Source organism: Hetaerina americana, unplaced genomic scaffold (genome assembly GCF_022747635.1).
Source record: "Hetaerina americana unplaced genomic scaffold, ioHetAmer1.1.p SCAF_2, whole genome shotgun sequence".
NCBI classification, from domain to species: Eukaryota; Metazoa; Arthropoda; class Insecta; order Odonata; family Calopterygidae; genus Hetaerina; species Hetaerina americana.
In genome coordinates, this window is record NW_027286763.1 from 23380024 (window position 1) to 23401172 (window position 21149).

At 40.9% G+C, this 21149-nt stretch overlaps 1 protein-coding gene across 1 annotated transcript in view; it reads right to left on the reverse strand.

Moving 5' to 3' along the window:
- Positions 1-21149, reverse strand: part of stnA (stoned A) — an 82925-nt gene that overhangs the window by 35374 nt on the left and 26402 nt on the right. The window lies entirely within an intron of this gene.

A 21149-nucleotide genomic window follows, 5' to 3' on the forward strand; every position in this document is an offset into this window, starting at 1 on the left:
ATAAAAAAATATCCTAAACCTTCACGCACCCAAACCTTCCCAAGGCATTACATCTCACATCTTCTTCATTTGCACAACACACTTTCCTGAAATTTAATCCCTCAAAAAGCTCTTCCCCATTCTAACCAATCAACCAGACAGCGGAAAAAATATTACCCAACTGGCCCTCTGTCCATTTAAACGAGCCGCCATTTTCATTAAATGAAGAACGCAATGTATGTTTTCACAGTTATTTATTTTCGCACTGCTAGTTTCAAAGCTTAGGCGTCATCATCAGGTACAAATAAGTCAAGTTAATTAACCCACCAATTTATCTGACATATTAAAATCCACCAAGACTTCATCCACATCCTCCGCTATTCGCAAATTCCACACCAGTTCAATGCAATAGACCTAAAAGTAAAACATGTTTCATCTTCACTAAACTGTTCCCTCCTTCTACGTTGGGCAGTGCTCCAATGCCCCTCAACATTCGCATCAAAAATCACCGATCCTCAATGCAAACCTTCTTCAGCATTAACCTCTCCACCAGTGCCTAAACATGCCTCCCTCCGCAGTGTTTCATTCAACAATTGTTTTAATATCCTATATATATATATATATATATATATATATATATATATAAACATACACACACATGTACATGTACAAGAGTTGTATTAAAAAGTAATGAGACCTATTTTTACTGACGTGTAGGGACGTCGTAGCGCGCTAGAAGATCGAAGTGATGATATGAGGTGATTGTGTGACGAATAATTAAGATTATAATATCAGCTAAAATAGTAGCGCAAATTATTTACGAATCCAATACCATCAAATAATTCAATTCATTGGTTTGTTTACTAGGACAATACATCCCATTACGCGTGTACTACTAGGTCCAATATTTTATAATGTTCAAAGAAACTGCCGGAGATGCCGCAATAACTTTTAACGGAGACATCGCTAATTCAGATTACAATTCAAAAAAATCATTGTATGTTTTTCAAAATGATCGGGATTGGAATCCCGGTCAAGACCTTGGAAATATTATAGTTATTATACAAGGGTGGCCAGTTTCTTACTTCCTGAACCTCCGTCGGTTTTACCGGAAGATAATAGATTTTTAAATTCACACAGTTTGGATGAATATTGGCGTCGTCACTGGCATTATTACTGGGATTTGAACTCAAAAATCTCAGTAGAAGTCTCCATTCACTAGTTTTCCACACCTATATTAAAGCAACACCATTTACTAAAATAAATAGAATTACTTATGTCAAAAGTAGTTGATGGATTGAAATAGTAAACGCGTTACTTTTGTATCCTAATGAGTAAAATGAGTGAAAGATAAGCAATCCTAATGAGTGAAAAATCAAGTAATCCACATATAAAGAAGCCATTCGTATTCTGTAATAAAGTGAATTAATCACTTTGATTTATAGCACTGCGGTGCGCAAAATGTTTCATTTATCCATGCGTTTAACAATATGTATCATATTATACAAGTTTCGGCTAAAACATGATTTTATATTTTTACTGTCATGGTACGATGAAGAAGTTTTTTTATTGAAAGAGGTGTACCCTGAGGTGATATGTGAACCCTATCGAACGTTTCTATAATATGAGCTTTCATTTCTAAATAGGTGAAAATTATAACATAAATATGTAGAATCTGTGTAAATTGATGGCATTATATAGTTTAAACACATCCGATGTTTAATACTTAGTGTTAACAAAATTATTGAAGATAAGGACACCTTTGAGTTGATTGAATGATTTTGAAAACTTTTAGAGGAAGGAGTCCTATGAAGGAAACGATGTTCTTCTCAAATTAAATGCTGGAAAACACGTTAAAACGCTGGAATTCTACGTTATAACAATAATTTTCCTAGGCTGGGAATCGAACCCGGATCGCTTGATACCGGTAGACTGGTTTATCTAATTAAGATACCTAGGCGTCCTTTTCGAGGAAACATGAATTTATACTTTTAAGGCTCTCAGAAATTGACAGTTCAGCAGGGCGCCTCGGTAGCTTAATCGGCTTAAGCACTCTGCCTTAAATCTTACCTCTCCCCATGGACTACAACCTTGACATAGTGGAAGGTCTTTGAGCGTTTTTATGACCCCCAGAGCTGTGCTCGAGAGCAACGAAATTTTCTCTTGGTAGGGTCGCCCATCCCAGATAGGTGGAAGGGAAGGAGCCAGACGAAAGGTATTTCGCGCAGACACATCTGTTCCACAGTGAGGCGGCTGGAAAGGCTTCTGACAACCAGTGTGGCTGAGATTAAAGTGACGGCGTCACCTCGAAAACGTTATTGAGGAAGGCAACGTGAGACACATCCAATAATTATATCTCGAAACAATGATAGACAGGGTTGAATTAGTCCTGGCAAATACAGGACTCGGTCCAATCGGCCGTGTGTCGTGTCCGGCACCGGGAGAGGCAAGGCTTTCGCGGTATTCATCTCACGAAAGCCTTGCAAAGCGTACTCGTAAATAATATCAGCAGCACAGAATAAGCAGAAGAGGACCAAACTAGTTAAAATAGGGACTTGAAAGATTAGCACAGGATAATTAGAAATATAGCGCGAGAGATGGAGTGTGGAAATTTTATACATTTTACTGCTGGGCGAGGCACAGTGGAAGGATGGCGTGATTTACTGGAGCGATATTTATAGATTAATATGAGGCGGAGGGGAAGTAAGTGGGGTGAGCGAGGCATGGCAATAACATTAAACAGAAAGGTACAAAGTAGCGTAGAAAGCAGAGATCAGGATAGTGTAACAATTTTATCTGAACCAACGAACATGGCAATTGTTCACGTACACCTGCCACCAAGCAATCATAAAGAATGAAAGACGCGGTGCGAGGAAATGGAAAGCTAACAAAGGAAGTATGGTTGCTATTGTGACTCTAAACGGAAAGGGGGAAGCACTATAAGGAAGTAAGAAGGGCAAATCCGTGCAAAAAATCAAAGAAAAGTCAGGAAAATTTTGAATGGAGCCAGAAAAAATTCAAGAGGAATGGAAAGAATATATGGTAAAACGAACTATATGATAAATACATTGGGCCAGCAAGCTTAGAAAATAGGGAGAGAAAATTACACAAATCCCTTGCGGCTAGGCTTACTCGACGGCGAAATAAAAAGAGCATAGAGCGAATTAAAATCAAATAAGGCCGTGGGGTTAGATAATATCCCCGCGGAACTAAACGTTTAGGAAAAGGTGCTAGGAAAAGTTTTAATGGACTAATTCGTAGTGTTTTTGAGAGAGGGAGTTTACAGGAAGATTTCGTGATAACAATAGTCCCATACCTATTAATGGGAAGAAAGCCATATTTCTTGGGTGTTTTCAGGATGAGCTTAGTGGAAATCCATTATCACAGAGTTAAAAATACCAATATATCTTTCCACTAAATTTTTATTCGGCACAACTAGTTTTGGCGGATCGGCGTCATCCTCAGTTACTCCAGGCAGTGTTAGCAATAGGAGTAAGACAGAGGTGTCCATCATCACTTCTCCTATTCAGCGCACAGGTGATGGAGATGGTAAAAAAGGTATGGGAAGAACTGGAGATAGAAATGAAATTCGGCGGGGAATCCATATAATCAGTTTTTTCGGGTGATCAAGATTTAGTTTTCCAGTCTGCCAGAGGTTTCGGAAATTGATGAGCGCATTGTAAAGTCAGTGGGATAGGAATGGGACGAGAATATTTATCAACAATATAGAGGTAATGCCATTTTCCAGGAAGAAGAATGTTAAGTTAAATATAGAAGATGAAAAATTGCACTGGGCAAAGAACCTTTCAGTCGGCGGGAATTGATGAAAGGTACTGAGTATTGGTAAGGATGCTAAGGAAAGACTTGTTAAAAACCTTGATATGGAGTACGGTTTTGTATCGCACGGAAACGTGGTAATTGAAGCAAGATGATAGGCGTAGATAGATTGGATGCTTATGAGATGTGACTGTGAAGAAGGATGTAGAAGGTAAAATAGACAGAAAGAAACATAAAAGAGGGAGCGGTAGATATGGTGGCGGAGGAAAGAGGATTGTTGAGAGTAATTCAAAGGAGACAGGAAAGATGGATTCAGAACGTTTTGATTTGTAATGAGACGTTGAAGACTGTGTTAGAGTGGAGAACTTTATTTAGACAAGGAATAAGTGGCAACATAAATGGCATGTCAACGGAATGAAGGGAGAAATGAAATATGCAGAACTGAAAAGGAAATAATTTTTGTGTCAGATATCAGACTTAATTTTGTTGGAAGAGGCAAAGAAATGTGTCTTTGTTTGCTTGTTTATTTTGTGTTCAACCAAGACCTTAACCAAGAAATGACCAACAGTAACTTCACTGAAAAAACTCTCTGATTTAGATAAATCTCTTTCAACATAAATGGTTTTTTTTTCTGATCCATCGGCAATTTTTTAATTAATATGCTTGTGCAAGATAAGTAAGTTCTAAAAACTAAGTTTAACCACTAAAGCCCTTTTATCGTACTCTGTGAGGGATGGATCGTCTGTTTTCATCCGCAACGAGAGTAAAGCATTCGGACAGGTTCTAAACAATTAATTTACGCTTCATGCTTGCAAGACAATTGTGCTCCAAGAACCGCGTCGTTCATGTGCTACAATTGTTTTCGTGGAAACCCTTGTGCTGTTGGTGACGCAACGCTCGAAGCGATCGTTATGCGGATGACGGGCTGCGTCCTCTTTCCTGGCCGCGAGCCAGCCCATCGCGTGGAAGACAGCTGATTCGTCGGCGCGATCCCCGATTTAGCCCATCGCCTCCGCCCACGCAGGAGTTCGCTCAGCCTCCTCGGCCGGCCGCTATTTCCATCGCGCGGCGGAGGACCTCGCCCCGTTGACGCGCGAGTGTGGGACCGGGCGCGCGCGTCGCAACGGCCCCTTCGCGTTTTGTGGCACCGTGCACCCCTCATTTCAATATCTATCCACGCGAGGATATTACCTACAGTTCATCTTGTTCTGCCCAGCAGTTCCTATATTGAAGTTTTGCAAAATAAAAAGTGGCAGAATTATTTAGACAGGATCATATTGAGGTCCATATCGTACATTCCGCATAATTTTGAATATGTTTTTATCAATCTCCTCCAAATGGGAAAGTTTCTGGTTTTGCGTGTGATCGAACAGACAGCGAACGTGCCTCTTGAGATGGGCCCATCAACGTCCAGTGCGCCCGCGGAGACCCCAAAGTGATTTACTTATTGGGATGGGGAGCGAGCAGGAGGCAAGGGGTGGAGATCGGACGACAAAATGTCCCAAATGCAGGAAAAACCGCGGATTATATTTGTGAGCTCATGCTCTAAAATATTCGGCGTCCTACACCGCTGGGTATTGGCTGTCAATCGTCAATCGAATACCGGCAAAACGTCCTCCTTTACGGGGATTTGAACTGAAAGACGAAGAATTAAAATTTTCTGCTTATCCATTCACCACCCTTTTGTGTAGTGGTTGTTAAATATTCACAGTTTGGTAATACTACAGCATCATTCTCTCCTTTTTCGTGGTATACTAAACACTGCGATATCTTAAAGAAAAACATTTTTTTACAATTTCTTCAAGTATCGAAGGTAAGAAACAATACACACAGATGTGCATGTGCCATGGAAAGAACCTTCCACTGCCATCTTTCAATTTTTACCGCATTATTCAATTTTTTAACTTCCGTAGCCAGGAATAACATTTTCGCAGGAGGAGTAAAGAATAATTCGCTGAAAATGAATGCCTACTCGTACAACATTATTGACTATTTATAAAAGGAAATTGATGTTCTTTTCATTCTTTATGTAAGTCTCCCGAAACTTTATTTTCATATTCATTTTTGAGGAGAAAACCTACTGGAAATTGAGTTAATAATATGCCTTAATCTAAGGTTCGCTTTTATGATTTGATAATATGAAGTGAAAAGGAGAGTTAGTTAGTATAGGTATACTTAGGTAGGTATATATTTAACGATACCCACTCTACTCTACATCTACATAATACCCCGCAAGCCGCCGCAATGGCGTGTGGCGGGGGGTGTTAGGTCACCAACCGTAAAAAAGAAAAATACCACATGCAAAAAAAACAACACGGAAAATTACACCCACAGCAGCGCACACACTCATGCAAAAATCCCTTCATCCAATACTCATGCAAACACATATACCGCAAAACAACTAAAAAACTGCACCCCATGATGCGGCACGAAAGCCATCCTACAACACGGAAGCCAGGACACAACAAGCAAGAAATTGAAACACCACATGAAAATGCACCACGAAACACTCTGCCCCCAAAGAGTCTTTAAAAGGCAGGGAATGCGACCCAACGTTGCAGGTAGCAGGAATTTCCCCCCGCGGAGAGGGACGAGGGATTGAAAGGGAAACTTAAAAACAGATGAACAGAACATGAATGAGGTCATTCGGGAAGAATGTGTTAATATAACAAAACACATAAGGTTAGTGGAAGAGCATGCATTTAAATACAACTAATAATTTTTTGGACGCTGAGGGTGGCAAGTGGAATTTTTGCTATCTATAACCCTGCAGTTGCTATCCCGTATTGTCCGTGGGAAGAAGGAGTCCTTGAGTCGGCTAGTTCTGGCATCTATTTCCCGAATTTTATATGCATGATCCAAGCGACCAATGTATGTAGGAGTACGAATAATTTGCGAGACCTCGGTGCTGAAACATGCGGATCTAAATTTATTTAATAATTTCAATCTTGCATTGAATCGTCTCTCAGCCAATGATTCCCACCCCAAATCCATGAGCATTTCGGTGACGCTTTGCGTTTTATCGTAGGAATTTTTTACAAAACGGGCTGCCCGGCGTTGAACCTTCTCAATTTCCCGAATGAGGCCTTTTTCACTCGGATCCCACACGCTGCATGCGTATTCTAAATGAGGCCTTACAAGAGCGTGGTAACAACGTTCCTTGACCTTCGAGTCACTTTTGCCGACAATGCGTCTAATGAATCCCAATCTTTTATATGCTTGACCGCAGACTTTACGTATGTGAGTCCCCCAAGTTAAGTCTTTTGTGAATGTGACACCTAGGTATTTTACCGTATCAACTACTGCCAGGTCACCTCCAGCTAATTTGTAAGCAAATCCCGTTGATCTTTTAAAGAAATTTACCACTGAACATTTATTATAATTTAGAGTCAATCCCCAGTTAGAACACCATTTAGTAATGCAACCTAAATCCTGCTCTAGAATAAAACGATCCTCATCCCCAGATATCTCCCGATAGATCACCGTGTCATCCGCGAACATCCTAATTTTACTTTTCACTTCGCGGTTCAAATCGTTAACAAAAATCAAGAAAAGCAACGGCCCGATCACACTTCCCTGAGGTACCCCCGACGTGACTCGAACGCTGTCGGAACTAGCGCCATCAAGGACTACCCTCTGTTCCCGCTCTGAAAGAAAATCTTTAACCCAACTTATGGCGCCCTTGTTTATACCCGCGACCTTTAATTTATGAATGAGTTTACCATGTGGGACCTTATCAAATGCCTTTTGAAAATCTAAGAAGATGGCATCCACTTGCCTACCTCTCTCACCCGATAAAAGTAAATCATGTGTAAATAATCCTAATTGGGTTTCGCAGGAGCGGGTTTTCCTGAATCCGTGTTGATTGTCACTTAAAAAGTTAATATTGTCAAGGTGTCTCATTATTGAACTGACAATTATGTGCTCTAAGATTTTGCAACAGATAGAAGTGAGAGATATAGGTCTGTAATTACTGGGATCCTCCCTGTCACCACCTTTAAAAATAGGCGTTATTTGCGCGGTTTTCCAAATCTTAGGTACTTTGCACTCTGTGAGGGATTTGTTAAATATAAATTCAAGGTACGGGGCAATGTTTGGAGCTAAATGTTTTATCACCCTAGCTGGTATATTTTCGGGACCCGGGGATTTGTTGGGTTTAATCTCGTTAAGCAATTTTAGAATTCCTTGTTGGTCCACTGTTATTTTTTCCATGGGTGGAGTATGTATTGTTTCTTGGAGATATGCGGTGGCAACATCATTCGAGAAAACGCTTTGGAAGAATGAATTTAAGATGTTAGCTTTATCCTCACTGTCTGTATGAATTATATTGCTACAATCCCTTAAGCAAGCCACGGTTTGTTTACTCCCATTTACTTCCCTAACATATGACCAGAAAGCTTTGGGGTCAGTGTCCAAGTGCTCGCAAAGTACTTTGCGTTTAAAGTCCAGTAAAGCGCTACGTAATTGTGTTTTGGTTTCAATTTTGGAGGATCTATATGTGTCCCATAATTGTTTATTCTCAGGGGATGATGTGTTCACGCCTGCCCTCTTTACCCTAGAGTGTAGCATTCTCTGCTTTCGAAGGGCTTTTCTAACGTCTTTATTGTACCACCTGGGGTCGCGATTTGCTTTAACGTATTTTATAGGTATGAAATCTACGATTCCTTTTTGCATGATATTGACAAATTCTGTCCAAGTTTCTTCCACGTTGACATGACTTAAGCGGGTTTTGAACTCGGGTAGTGAAGAGTTTAATTGATTGGCAAAAGATTCAAAGTCTGCTTTATGGTAATTATAAATTTTTCTTTTTGGTTTAACAATCATTTTTATTTCTATGTCCAAGTGGACATTAATTGCTTTATGGTCACTCAAGCCCTCATCAGTTGATACACTAATAATACGTTCAGGCGTGTTTGTAAGAAATAGATCCAATATGTTCTTTCCACGGGTGGGCATGCGTACTGCTTGATGGAGGGAGTTTCTTTGAACCAATTTTATCATGGAATTGCAAGATTCACGATCGCGGGTCCCAGATTTAACGATATTGTTGTCCCAATCTATACCAGGGAGATTAAAGTCGCCACCAATTATGTTTATGCTGTTATTATATTTACGTGTAAAATTGTAAATTTGATCGTTGAGGGTGTGAAGTGTTTTCAAATCTGAGTCTGGAGGTCTGTAGAAAGAGCATAAATTTATGTTGGGTTGATTGGTCCGTATTAAGGTGCACCAAACACTTTCTATGTTATTATTTTCAAATGAAACTTGCCTGCTTTCAAAATGACTTTTAACTGCCACGAAAACCCCTCCTCCGGGTCTTGTATCTCTATCGTGTCGGTAAACTTTGAAATCTATTGGGAAAATTTCTTGGTCGTTTATGTCATTGCACAGCCAACTCTCTGTGCCTAATACTATATCAGCGGAATGAGTTTGGATTATGTGTTCTAGATCCGCTGATTTGTTCTTGAGGCTTCTGCAATTTATAACAAGTATAGTTAAGTTATTTTGATGTTGAATAACGTCCTTATTTGTGCCTGACTGTAGTTTAGGACGCCTTTGTGGGGAAGTGCGTGTCACAATTCTTTCTAAATCAATGCCAGTGTTGTCGGTGACTTTTATATTTTTATTAATAATATTATACGCGCTATCCCCAGATGTTACTGACCCACTAAGTGACCTGCCCTTTATCCTAAAAAAGGCCTACAGTGGTCGCGTATCCTATCCGCCACCTTACTCGCCGCTTCCGCCGTGTAATGGACCCCAGATCGGTTAAGGGGAGTCCTGCAAGATCGGAGGGTTGGTCTCAGGTCGACGAAGGAGGCTCCTATGTCCGAGCAGAATCTCGATAGTCTCTGGTTTATGCCTTCCACTCGGCTCCAAACCAGAGACCCGCGATCCTCCCTCGGAACGATGCTGCAGACCGTTAGTCCCAGCCGAACCCCCTCGACGCCCTGGACGCGCTTCACCTCGGAGCTCAGTTCCCTAAGGGAACGGAGGACCTCCTCGGATCCACGGTCCGTGACGTCGTTGGTGCCCACATGGGCCACGACCTGCAGCCTAGAGCACTTCGTGCCTTTGACCGCCGCCTCGATCGCCTTCGTCACCTGAGGGACTCCTCCGCCTGGTATACACCAGGCGGTCACCCGTTGATCGGCGCCTACGCGGCGCGCCCTTTCCCTCAATGGAACCATTACACGACGGACATTCGAGCTACCTATTACTACAACTCCCTCCCTTCCCGTTCCCTGACGTCTTACCCTAGGCAGTGCCCTCGGAGTAGGGATAGGGGCTGCAGGTACGGTGGTGCTGTCATCCGACAGCACCTGGTACCTGTTGGAGACGGGGATGGTATCTGCCTCCGCAGAGTCCAATCCACGCCGCAGCGTTACCTTCCCCTTGCCCCGAGAGACGACCCTCCAATCGTCCGACCTACGGACGTGAGACACTCCCTCGTTGGGAGATGGGACACGGGGTAGGTCTCTAATCGCCCAGCCACGTGTTGCATTCGGACGAATCCGTGCACCCATATGGGCGTGGCGGGTTTTCGTATTCCCACCCCGAGCACCATCTCTCCTGAGGGGAGTCCTCCGGCCAGCGATCTCCGATCGAAGCTCCCGCACCATTCTCTCCAGCATGACAATACGGGCCCTTAAAGCCGCGCATTCGCCAGTGCCTTCGAGCATGGCAACAGGGGACCTAGATGAAGCCATCTTAAATAACAACCGAGTTCCCAACAAAAGCTAACTTGTATACGCTACGCTAAAATTTCTAAGAGGGGTTAGTTAAATTTACCTCAATCAATAAGTTACGCTTTGGAAGATAGTAAAGAAAGGAAAGAAAAAAGATGGTAAAGAAAATAAAGCACTCACCGATAACCAATTAGATTCGACGGACAAAAACCACCGCAAGCCACTACGAGTACCCACTAGGAATACCACCGAACAATTAAAACTAATAACAAGCAACACAAAAACTAAATAAACTTAACTATTTCACAAACTTAAAGCTAACACTAAACTACACTTCACTAGGGAAGAACAAACACAGAGGTACAGAAGTATCAGCAGGCACGCAGGTAGTCTCAGGTAGGGTCGAACCGGTTCTGACTGTTACCAATCGTTTAGTCAGCTCTATTCCTCGAAGGCAATGTTCAAAACGCAATGCTGTGTCGAGTTCCACCTCAGGTTTTAAGGTGGAACAGTTTTCAGTTGACAGAGGGTGCCTTTTTGAGTAAAACAAGAAAATCATTCAAACTTGAGCGTCTTCGCGACTCCAGTGCCCTCAACCATGCCACTGATAAAATGTGCTTGGGGTGATGCGTCGTATACACCTGATGTACAATTCAGATTTTTTTTCATTATCCTTGTCTTCTTAAATAATTCTGTACCAATAATTTTGGAAATCATTATTTCATTCCTGTCGTAAGAATTTGAAGTTCAAATTTAAAAACGCAAATTTATCTTTGATTTAATATTTGTCATTGAAAACTCACCGCGTTTGACTCACGGGAGTGAATCTTGCGCCATCGATTTCTCTACGGCGCAAGCGAAGAAGCTTGACGCGACAACATATTAATATTTAATTTTTTCACCTTTGCTGAAACTGGACTGAGTATTTGGATTTAATTCTCGTGCGCTTTCAGCAAAAGGCGACGTGGGAGAGTGATTGCGTTTCTCCATGTAGTTAACCCGAGTTCAAATCCGTGTAACGATAGAGAGTTAAAAACGCTGTCGCTCGGGCATCATTTGGCAAGAAGAATATTTCCTGACATGAAGCCATTTGGTGCTTTGTCTTAGTAGCCCATCTTAATATTTAAGTGTTGCATGACACCTCAGATTGAAGACTGAATATATGTCCATTTATTTTCATTACTGAAACAGAATATATATGTACAACTGAAGCCTTAACAGCAGTCTAGTGAGAGGTAAGGCTTATTATAAGTCAAAATATTTCGATACTACAAGCGTTATCTCTTGGAGTTTCGAAAAAGTAATGGAAAGTATTACTTATTATGAAAAATTTGGAGTTTCCGAATTCAATGCACAAGAATTAGCATTGAGAAAAATACAACGAATATTGTAAAAATTAACGGAAAAATGCTAAACTTTTCCTTTAAGACAGGCGAGAAGGCAGTAAAGTTGTTCCTAATGAAATTTCCCCTTTGCCCCTGGTCTTGTCTCGGAGGCAACGCTGAATAGATGTCCCCCTTTTTGCACGTCATATTTGCCCCATCAGGAGTCTATTTTCATTGAAATATTCTTTTCATTGTCAGCGCAACCACGTTCAAATGTGTGTCTGAATGCAAGCCTCTCCTGGAAATCACATCTACATCTACATCTACATAATACCCCGCAAGCCGCCGCAAGGGCGTGTGGCGGGGGGTGTTAGGTCACCAACCGTAAAAACGAAAAATACCACATGCAAAAAACAACACGGAAAATTACACCCCAGCAGCGCACACACTCATGCAAAACTCCCTCCATCCAATACTCATGCAAACACATACACCGCCAAACAACAAAAAACTGCACCCCAGGATACAGCACGAAAGCCATCCTAAAACACGCAAGCCAGGACACAACAAGCAAGAATGTGAAACATCACTACCACATGAAAATGCACCACAAAAACACTCAACCCCCCAAAGAGACAGTAAAAGGAAGGGAATTCGACCCAACGTTGCAGGTAGCAGGAATTTCCCCCCGCGGAGAGGGACGAGGGATTGAAAGGGAAACTTAAAAACAGATGAACAGAACACGAATGAGGTCATTCGGAAAGAATGGGTTATTATAACAAAACACATAAGGTTAGTGGAGGAGCATGCATTTAAGTAGAACTAATTATTTTTTAGACACTGAAGGGTGGCAAGTGGAATTTTTACTATCTATAATCCTACAGTTGCTATCCCGTATTGTCCGTGGGAAGAAGGAGTCCTTGAGTCGGCTAGTCCTGGCATCTATTTCCCGAATTTTATATGCATGATCCAAGCGACCAATGTATGTAGGAGTACGAATAATCTGCGAGACCTCGGTGCTGAAACATGCGGATCTGAATTTATTTAATAATTTCAGTCTTGCATTGAATCGTCTCTCTTCTAATGATTCCCACCCCAAATCCATGAGCATTTCGGTAACGCTTTGCGTTTTATCGTAGGAATTTTTTACAAAACGGGCTGCCCGGCGTTGAACCTTCTCAATTTCCCGAATGAGACCTTTTTCACTCGGGTCCCACACGCTGCATGCGTATTCTAAATGAGGCCTTACAAGAGCGTGGTAACAACGTTCCTTGACCTTTGAGTCACTTTTGCCGACAATGCGTCTAATGAATCCCAATTTTTTATTTGCTTGACCGCAGACTTTACGTATGTGAGTCCCCCAAGTTAAGTCTTTAGTGAATGTGACACCTAGGTATTTTACCGTATCAACTACTGCTAGGTCACCTCCAGCTAATTTGTAAGCAAATCCCGTTGATCTTTTAAAGAAATTTACCACTGAACATTTATTATAATTTAGAGTCAATCCCCAGTTAGAACACCATTTAGTAATGCAATCTAAATCCTGCGCTAGAATAAAACGATCCTCATCCCCAGATATCTCCCGATAGATCACCGTGTCATCCGCGAACATCCTAATTTTACTTTTCACTTCGCGGTTCAAATCGTTAACAAAAATCAAGAAAAGCAATGGCCCGATCACACTTCCCTGAGGTACCCCCGACGTGACTCGAACGCTGTCGGAACTAGCGCCATCAAGGACTACCCTCTGTTCCCGCTCTGAAAGAAAATCTTTAACCCAACTTATGGCGCCCTTGTTTATACCCGCGACCTTTAATTTATGAATGAGTTTACCATGTGGGACTTTATCAAATGCCTTTTGAAAATCTAAGAAGATGGCATCCACTTGCCTACCTCTCTCACCAGATACAAGTAAATCATGTGTAAATAATCCTAATTGGGTTTCGCAGGAGCGGGTTTTCCTGAATCCGTGTTGATTGTCACTTAAAAAGTTAATATTGTCAAGGTGTCTCATTATTGAACTGACAATTATCTGCTCTAAGATTTTACAACAGATAGAAGTGAAAGATATAGGTCTGTAATTACTGGGATCCTCCCTGTCACCACTTTTAAAAATAGGCGTTATTTGCGCGGTTTTCCAAATCTTAGGTACTTTGCACTCTGTGAGGGATTTGTTAAATATAAATTCAAGGTACGGGGCAATGTTTGGAGCTAAATGTTTAATCACCCTAGCTGGTATATTTTCGGGACCCGGGGATTTGTTGGGTTTAATCTCATTAAGTAATTTTAGAATTCCTTGTTGGTCCACTGTTATTTTTTCCATGGGTGGAGTATGTATTGTTTCTTGGAGATATGCGGTGGCAACATCATTCGAGAAAACGCTTTGGAAGAATGAATTTAAGATGTTAGCTTTAACCTCGCTGTCTGTATGAATTACATTGCTACAATCCCTTAAGCAAGCCACGGTTTGTTTACTCCCATTTACTTCCCTAACATATGACCAGAAAGCTTTGGGGTCAGTGTCCAAGTGCTCGCAAAGTACTTTGCGTTTAAATTCCAGTAAGGCGCTACGTAATTGTTTTTTGGTTTCAATTTTAGAGGATCTATATGTGTCCCATAATTGTGTTTTCTCAGGAGATGATGTGTTCACGCCTGCCCTCTTTACCCTAGAGTGTAGCATGCTCTGCTTTCGAAGGGCTTTTCTAACGTCTTTATTGTACCACCTGGGGTCGCGATTTGCTTTAACGTATTTTATAGGTATGAAATCTACGATTCCTTTTTGCATGATATTGACAAATTCTGTCCAAGTTTCTTCCACGTTGACATGACTTAAGCGGGTTTTGAACTCGGGTAGTGAAGAGTTTAATTGATTGGCAAAAGATTCAAAGTCTGCTTTATGGTAATTATAAATTTTTCTTTTTGGTTTAACAATCTTTTTTATTGCTATGTCCAAATGGACATTAATTGCTTTATGGTCACTCAAGCCCTCATCAGTTGATACACTAATAATACGTTCCGGCGTGTTTGTAAGAAATAGATCCAATATGTTTTTTCCACGGGTGGGCATGCGTACTGCTTGATGAAGGGAGTTTCTTTGAACCAATTTTATCATGGAATTGCAAGATTCGCGATCGCGGGTCCCAGATTTAACGATATTGCTGTCCCAATCTATACCAGGGAGGTTAAAGTCGCCACCAATTATGTTTATGCTGTTATTATATTTACGTGTAAACTTGTGAATTTGATCGTTGAGGGTGTGAAGTGTTTTCAAATCTGAGTCTGGAGGTCTGTAGAAAGAGCATAAATTTATGTTGGGTTGATTGGTCCGTAGTAAGGTGCACCAAACACTTTCTATGTTATTATTTTCAAATGAAACTTGCCTGCTTTCAAAATGACTTTTAACTGCCACGAAAACCCCTCCTCCGGGTCTTGTATCTCTATCGTGTCGGTAAACTTTGAAATCTATTGGGAAAATTTCTTGGTCATTAATATCATTGCACAGCCAACTCTCTGTGCCTAATACTATATCAGCGGAATGAGTTTGGATTATGTGTTCTAGATCTGCTGATTTGTTCTTGAGGCTTCTGCAATTTATAACAAGTATAGTTAAATTATTTTGATGTTGAATAACGTCCTTATTTGTGCCTGACTGTAATTTAGGACGCCTTTGTGGGGAAGTGCGTGTCACATGTCTTTCTAAATCAATGCCAGTGTTGTCAATTACTTTTATATTTTTATTAATAATATTATACGCGCTATCCCCAGATGTTATTGACCCACTAAGTGACCTGCCCTCTATCCTAAAAAAGGCCTACAGTGGTCGAGTATCCTATCCGCTACCTTACTCGCCGCTTCCGCCGTGTAATGGACCCCAGATCGGTTAAGGGGAGTCCTGCAAGATCGGAGGGTTGGTCTGAGGTCGACGAAGGAGGCTCCTATGTCCGAGCAGAATCTCGATAGTCTCTGGTTTATGCCTTCCACTCGGCTCCAAACCAGAGACCCGCGATCCTCCCTCGGAACGATGCTGCAGACCGTTAGTCCCAGCCGAACCCCCTCGACGCCCTGGACGCGCTTCACCTCGGAGCTCAGTTCCCTAAGGGAACGGAGGACCTCCTCGGATCCACGGTCCAAAATCACCTGTCCGTCAATCAAAAAGCGTGAAGGAACGTCAATAAATATCGTCATGAAAGAGGAATCCATTTTCCGAATACCTTGTAGAGTGTTAGCTACTACGATGAAAGACGATTCTCGAGGTGACGACCAGAGAAGGGGGACACGGGGAATAAATCGCTCGAAAACGTGGAAAAACGGAATCTAATGTACTCTTTGAATTTCAACAGTTTAGCGCAGTTCGTGCATTCAAACAGCAGCAGCAATCTTAAATACGAGAGCAGCAATTAAAATACAGTTTGATTAAATTTTCGGATTTTATTTAGCTAAGTAAGCTGCGATCACTAGAAATGATTCGCCTGGTGAGAGAGAGGTTGGCCGTTTGGGTTTCTCGTCGCGGGAGAAACTCAAACGGCCAAGAGAAGTGGTTTGCAGAGAGGTTATGGAATGTTGGAGACTTTGATGGGAGAATGTAATAGACAGGTGAGGTGTGGAGAGGAACAGTGACTGTGCATGTTGGACGTTGTGAAGGGAGTCTGCAGAATGGAAGAAGGTCTTTTTAAATGTGTAACTGTGTCACACTGGGACTCGCTAATTGGAACCTAAGAGTGCAGCAGTGGCTATTTCATTATGGTAGGTTTGTGTGCTCGTCCAAGTGCGTCTACCTTGACCTATGGAATACCCAAATGAAAGACAAATCATGGGCGCTTGCATGAAGGACCAAGTAACCAATGTCAGCCATCATGCCAGGACATTGATCTCCAGAAGAATCAAATACGGAGGACGAATAGAAGAGAAATGACGTCCCGGCGCTGAAGGAGAGGGAGTACTCGTCATTGGCGTGACGGAGTAAGGAAGTTGCCGGAGGAAAAGCGGCCGATAATATCACGCGGCTAATTATGCACGGTGTCAGAGGTTTGCGTGACATTACCCCCTTTCGCATCACATTGTCGTGTTATTTCAGTCATGTATGCGGCCACCTCGTAGCTCGACGGCTGCCAGTTGTTGACATAAGAGCATCCCGACTGCAAAAAAAAATTATCTCCTGGTATATTTTTTTTATAAAGAAATTCCAACCTGTGTGAATTTCGGAACACGGGAACTGAACAAAGTGAAAAAACTACTGCGTGGAGGAAGAAATGGAACATTCTCTCTGTGTCTAGCGAATTTTCTCTATCACGCCTTTAAGGAAACGTTCGCAAATATCCCAACCCTTCATCCAACACACACCAGGGCAGTTGGAGGCATATACGATACTATGAAGACTGTCTATCCCTCCAATCTACTCCTATTTCCTTCGTGGGTATGTTGTCTTGTAGATCTGAAAAACAGCCAAGTTCGTTGGCTCAATTTTACTTCTACCATAAATATTCCATATACTAACCTGATCGGTTAGTATATGGAACGGTTGGTGACCTAACACCCCCCGCCACACGCCCTTGCGGCGGCTTGCGGGGTATTATGTAGATGTAGATGTAGATCTATGTTTACTACACTACTTCCTACCTTTTTGCTTAATTATATTGCCACCCCTCGCTGACTCTCTTTCCATTTCCTCTGCAATATTGCTCTGTACTTATTGCTACAGTGATCCCTATCCTTCTCTTACACCTCGCACTGCCCTAAAATATCTATATTGTACCCCTCCATCTCCCACTTTATAGTTGCCAATTTCTTGGAACTCAACATCGTCCTAATTTTCAAGGTTCCTCTTCTAACAGGTTTGGTTACCTTCTGTATCTTCTCCGCTGCTGCCGTAGTCGATTTCGCTTTCAATATCTTCGGATCATTTCGATCGCAGGAGCCTTGTGTCTACATACTGCCTAGTGGGCCGATTGCCATAGTTTTAAGGTATCGTTTTAACATTAGCTTCCATCATCTTTTAATGGGAAAAATAATTGAAGTGGTTTACGACAATTTTGTCAATAGTGCTTTTAACTTGAGAGCAGCAATAGTAACATTAGTGAGACCTCATTGGATATTACATTGATAGCTCCTGACGATAAAGTTCTAACCAGGGAGGATTTGATTCCTTATTGAAGAGCACACCAAAGAGAGAAGTAGTTTTGAATTAGTGGTCGAAGATAAACAACAGTCTTCAGCATTGATTGCACCAATGCTGAAGACTGCAATAGAAGGGAAAATAATTACGACTGCGACGGATGCCACTCAATATGCCCTACGTGCGCTACCGCTGTCTCATTTCGCTTTCTCTCAAAAACCCTCCTTCTTCCCATACCGATTTTTCAAATCCAGTTTTGAATTCAACGTTTAACTTAAAATTAATTAACTTAAATTTAATTAATTCGTCTCACGGTTTAAAAAAAATCAAAATATTCTCGGGCAGACTTCAGATTTTAACATTCGTGAAAATATAAACGCCTTCTGCATTCACAAAAGCGGTTAATTTCCAAGTTGGGTAGTCATTGAATAGCAACAAATGTCATGCTCGTGATATTCAGCGGCAATTTTCATCTGAACTCAGAGAAACTGGTTGTACGTGTAGTTTTAACAGGAGGGAATAGATGAAAAATTAGATTTCGAAACCAATGGAATTTAAAATTCAACTTTGGTCGTAAATTTTGAAATTCAAAACGAAAAAATGCAATCCTAATCATGAAATTATGAACCCTAATTTTTCGATTACTCGTTCAATATCCGTTTCCCAATCTCGCTCTTTCTCGATGAAATCCTTTTCCATGTCATCATTTATATTTTATGAATCGTATTTTATCCTGACGAACAGTGTTCATCATACACGAATCTGGGGCGGTAAGTACATTGGACCGATTCATTTCACTTGGCTCCGTGTGGTTTTCCTGACCATTTAAGGAATTCATGTCAAGTGGGCCGTTGCCTTTATGTGCAGGTACGTGTAGTTCAAACCAAATTCAATTTTAATTTTATCCTTCGTAAGTTACAAGTGCCAGCCTTTTCTGTCCCATCTGGCGCACAAATTTTGCCGTTAGCGAGAGTCAAAAGAAATGCTAGTGTCTAAGAACTCGTTTTACCTAGACTCTTGAAAGAAGCGCCATATTTGGTCAAAATCCATTTTATGATTTTATATTTATTTTTTTCCAAATATTATGACTAATATTATATTTTTTAAATCCAAATTTCATAGTCTTGCCCGCAAAAAGCATCGGTCTTAAAGCGTTAATTCTCAGGAAACGAGTAAAATGCCGAGCCTAATCGTTTTCTCTGTAAACTCCCAGAAGGTTCTAGTGAAGCATAGAAATTGTTAATGTTGAAAATTATTTTCCTCAAATTTTGTGACCATGAGAACGTCAATTTGTCAACTTTTCTACAGTTTAAGTATTGATAACTCTGTTGCGAGATAAGGAAGAAATCCCAAATATCCGAAAATTTTAGTCCCGTATGACTTTTATTGGTAAAATAAAACTCGGAAATTACATTGAGAATAGGGATACAGATTTTAACAGTATACAGGACCTGTAAGTTTGCCAGTTAGCGAGTTACACGTCAATTTTATGCTGTGCTACTTCATGGTTAATTTTCAACACATAATCAACAACTGTTTTGTGGAAATATTGAAATAAATAAGCGAATGAAAGAAAATTATTTCATTTATACAATTCTATTTTATAGGAATCAGATACAACTTTGCAAATCGAAAGAATTCGAATTTTCTTAATTATTTCGCCATTGGGTTCCAGCTAAATGCGATTATGAACAGGTATCTTGCGTGATATACGGTACTTTAACTAATGCTGGGTTCCAGTTGCTGCAGATTTTACAAAATTGCTACATGTTTGATATAATTTCAGTATCATAATATTATTATATTTAATATAAGTTTTTAACTAGTCATATATGAGTATACAAGGTTTGCATCAAAAAAATATAAAAGTCATTGACAACACTGGCAATGATTTAGAAAGACATGTGATACGCACTTCCCCACAAAGGCGTCCTAAATTACAGTCAGACACTAATAAGGACGTTATTCAACATCAAAATAATTTAACTATACTTGTTATAAATTGCAGAAGCCTCAAGAACAAATCAGCGGATCTAGAACACATAATCCAAACTCATTCCGCTGATATAGTATTAGGCACAGAGAGTTGGCTGTGCAATGATATTAATGACCAAGAAATTTTCCCAATAGATTTCAAAGTTTACCGACACGATAGAGATACAAGACCCGGAGGAGGGGTTTTCGTGGCAGTTAAAAGTCATTTTGAAAGCAGGCAAGTTTCATTTGAAAATAATAACATAGAAAGTGTTTGGTGCACCTTACTACGGACCAATCAACCCAACATAAATTTATGCTCTTTCTACAGACCTCCAGACTCAGATTTGAAAACACTTCACACCCTCAACGATCAAATTCACAAGTTTACACGTAAATATAATAACAGCATAAACATAATTGGTGGCGACTTTAACCTCCCTGGTATAGATTGGGACAGCAATATCGTTAAATCTGGGACCCGCGATCGCGAATCTTGCAATTCCATGATAAAATTGGTTCAAAGAAACTCCCTCCATCAAGCAGTACGCATGCCCACCCGTGGAAAAAACATATTGGATCTATTTCTTACAAACACGCCGGAACGTATTATTAGTGTATCAACTGATGAGGGCTTGAGTGACCATAAAGCAATTAATGTCCATTTGGACATAGCAATAAAAAAGATTGTTAAACCAAAAAGAAAAATTTATAATTACCATAAAGCAGACTTTGAATCTTTTGCCAATCAATTAAACTCTTCACTACCCGAGTTCAAAACCCGCTTAAGTCATGCCAACGTGGAAGAAACTTGGACAGAATTTGTCAATATCATGCAAAAAGGAATCGTAGATTTCATACCTATAAAATACGTTAAAGCAAATCGCGACCCCAGGTGGTACAATAAAGACGTTAGAAAAGCCCTTCGAAAGCAGAGAATGCTACACTCTAGGGTAAAGAGGGCAGGCGTGAACACATCATCTCCTGAGAATACACAATTATGGGACACATATAGATCCTCTAAAATTGAAACCAAAAAACAATTACGTAGCGCCTTACTGGAATTTAAACGCAAAGTACTTTGCGAGCACTTGGACACTGACCCCAAAGCTTTCTGGTCATATGTTAGGGAAGTAAATGGGAGTAAACAAACCGTGGCTTGCTTAAGGGATTGTAGCAATGTAATTCATACAGACAGCGAGGTTAAAGCTAACATCTTAAATTCATTCTTCCAAAGCGTTTTCTCGAATGATGTTGCCACCGCATATCTCCAAGAAACAATACATACTCCAC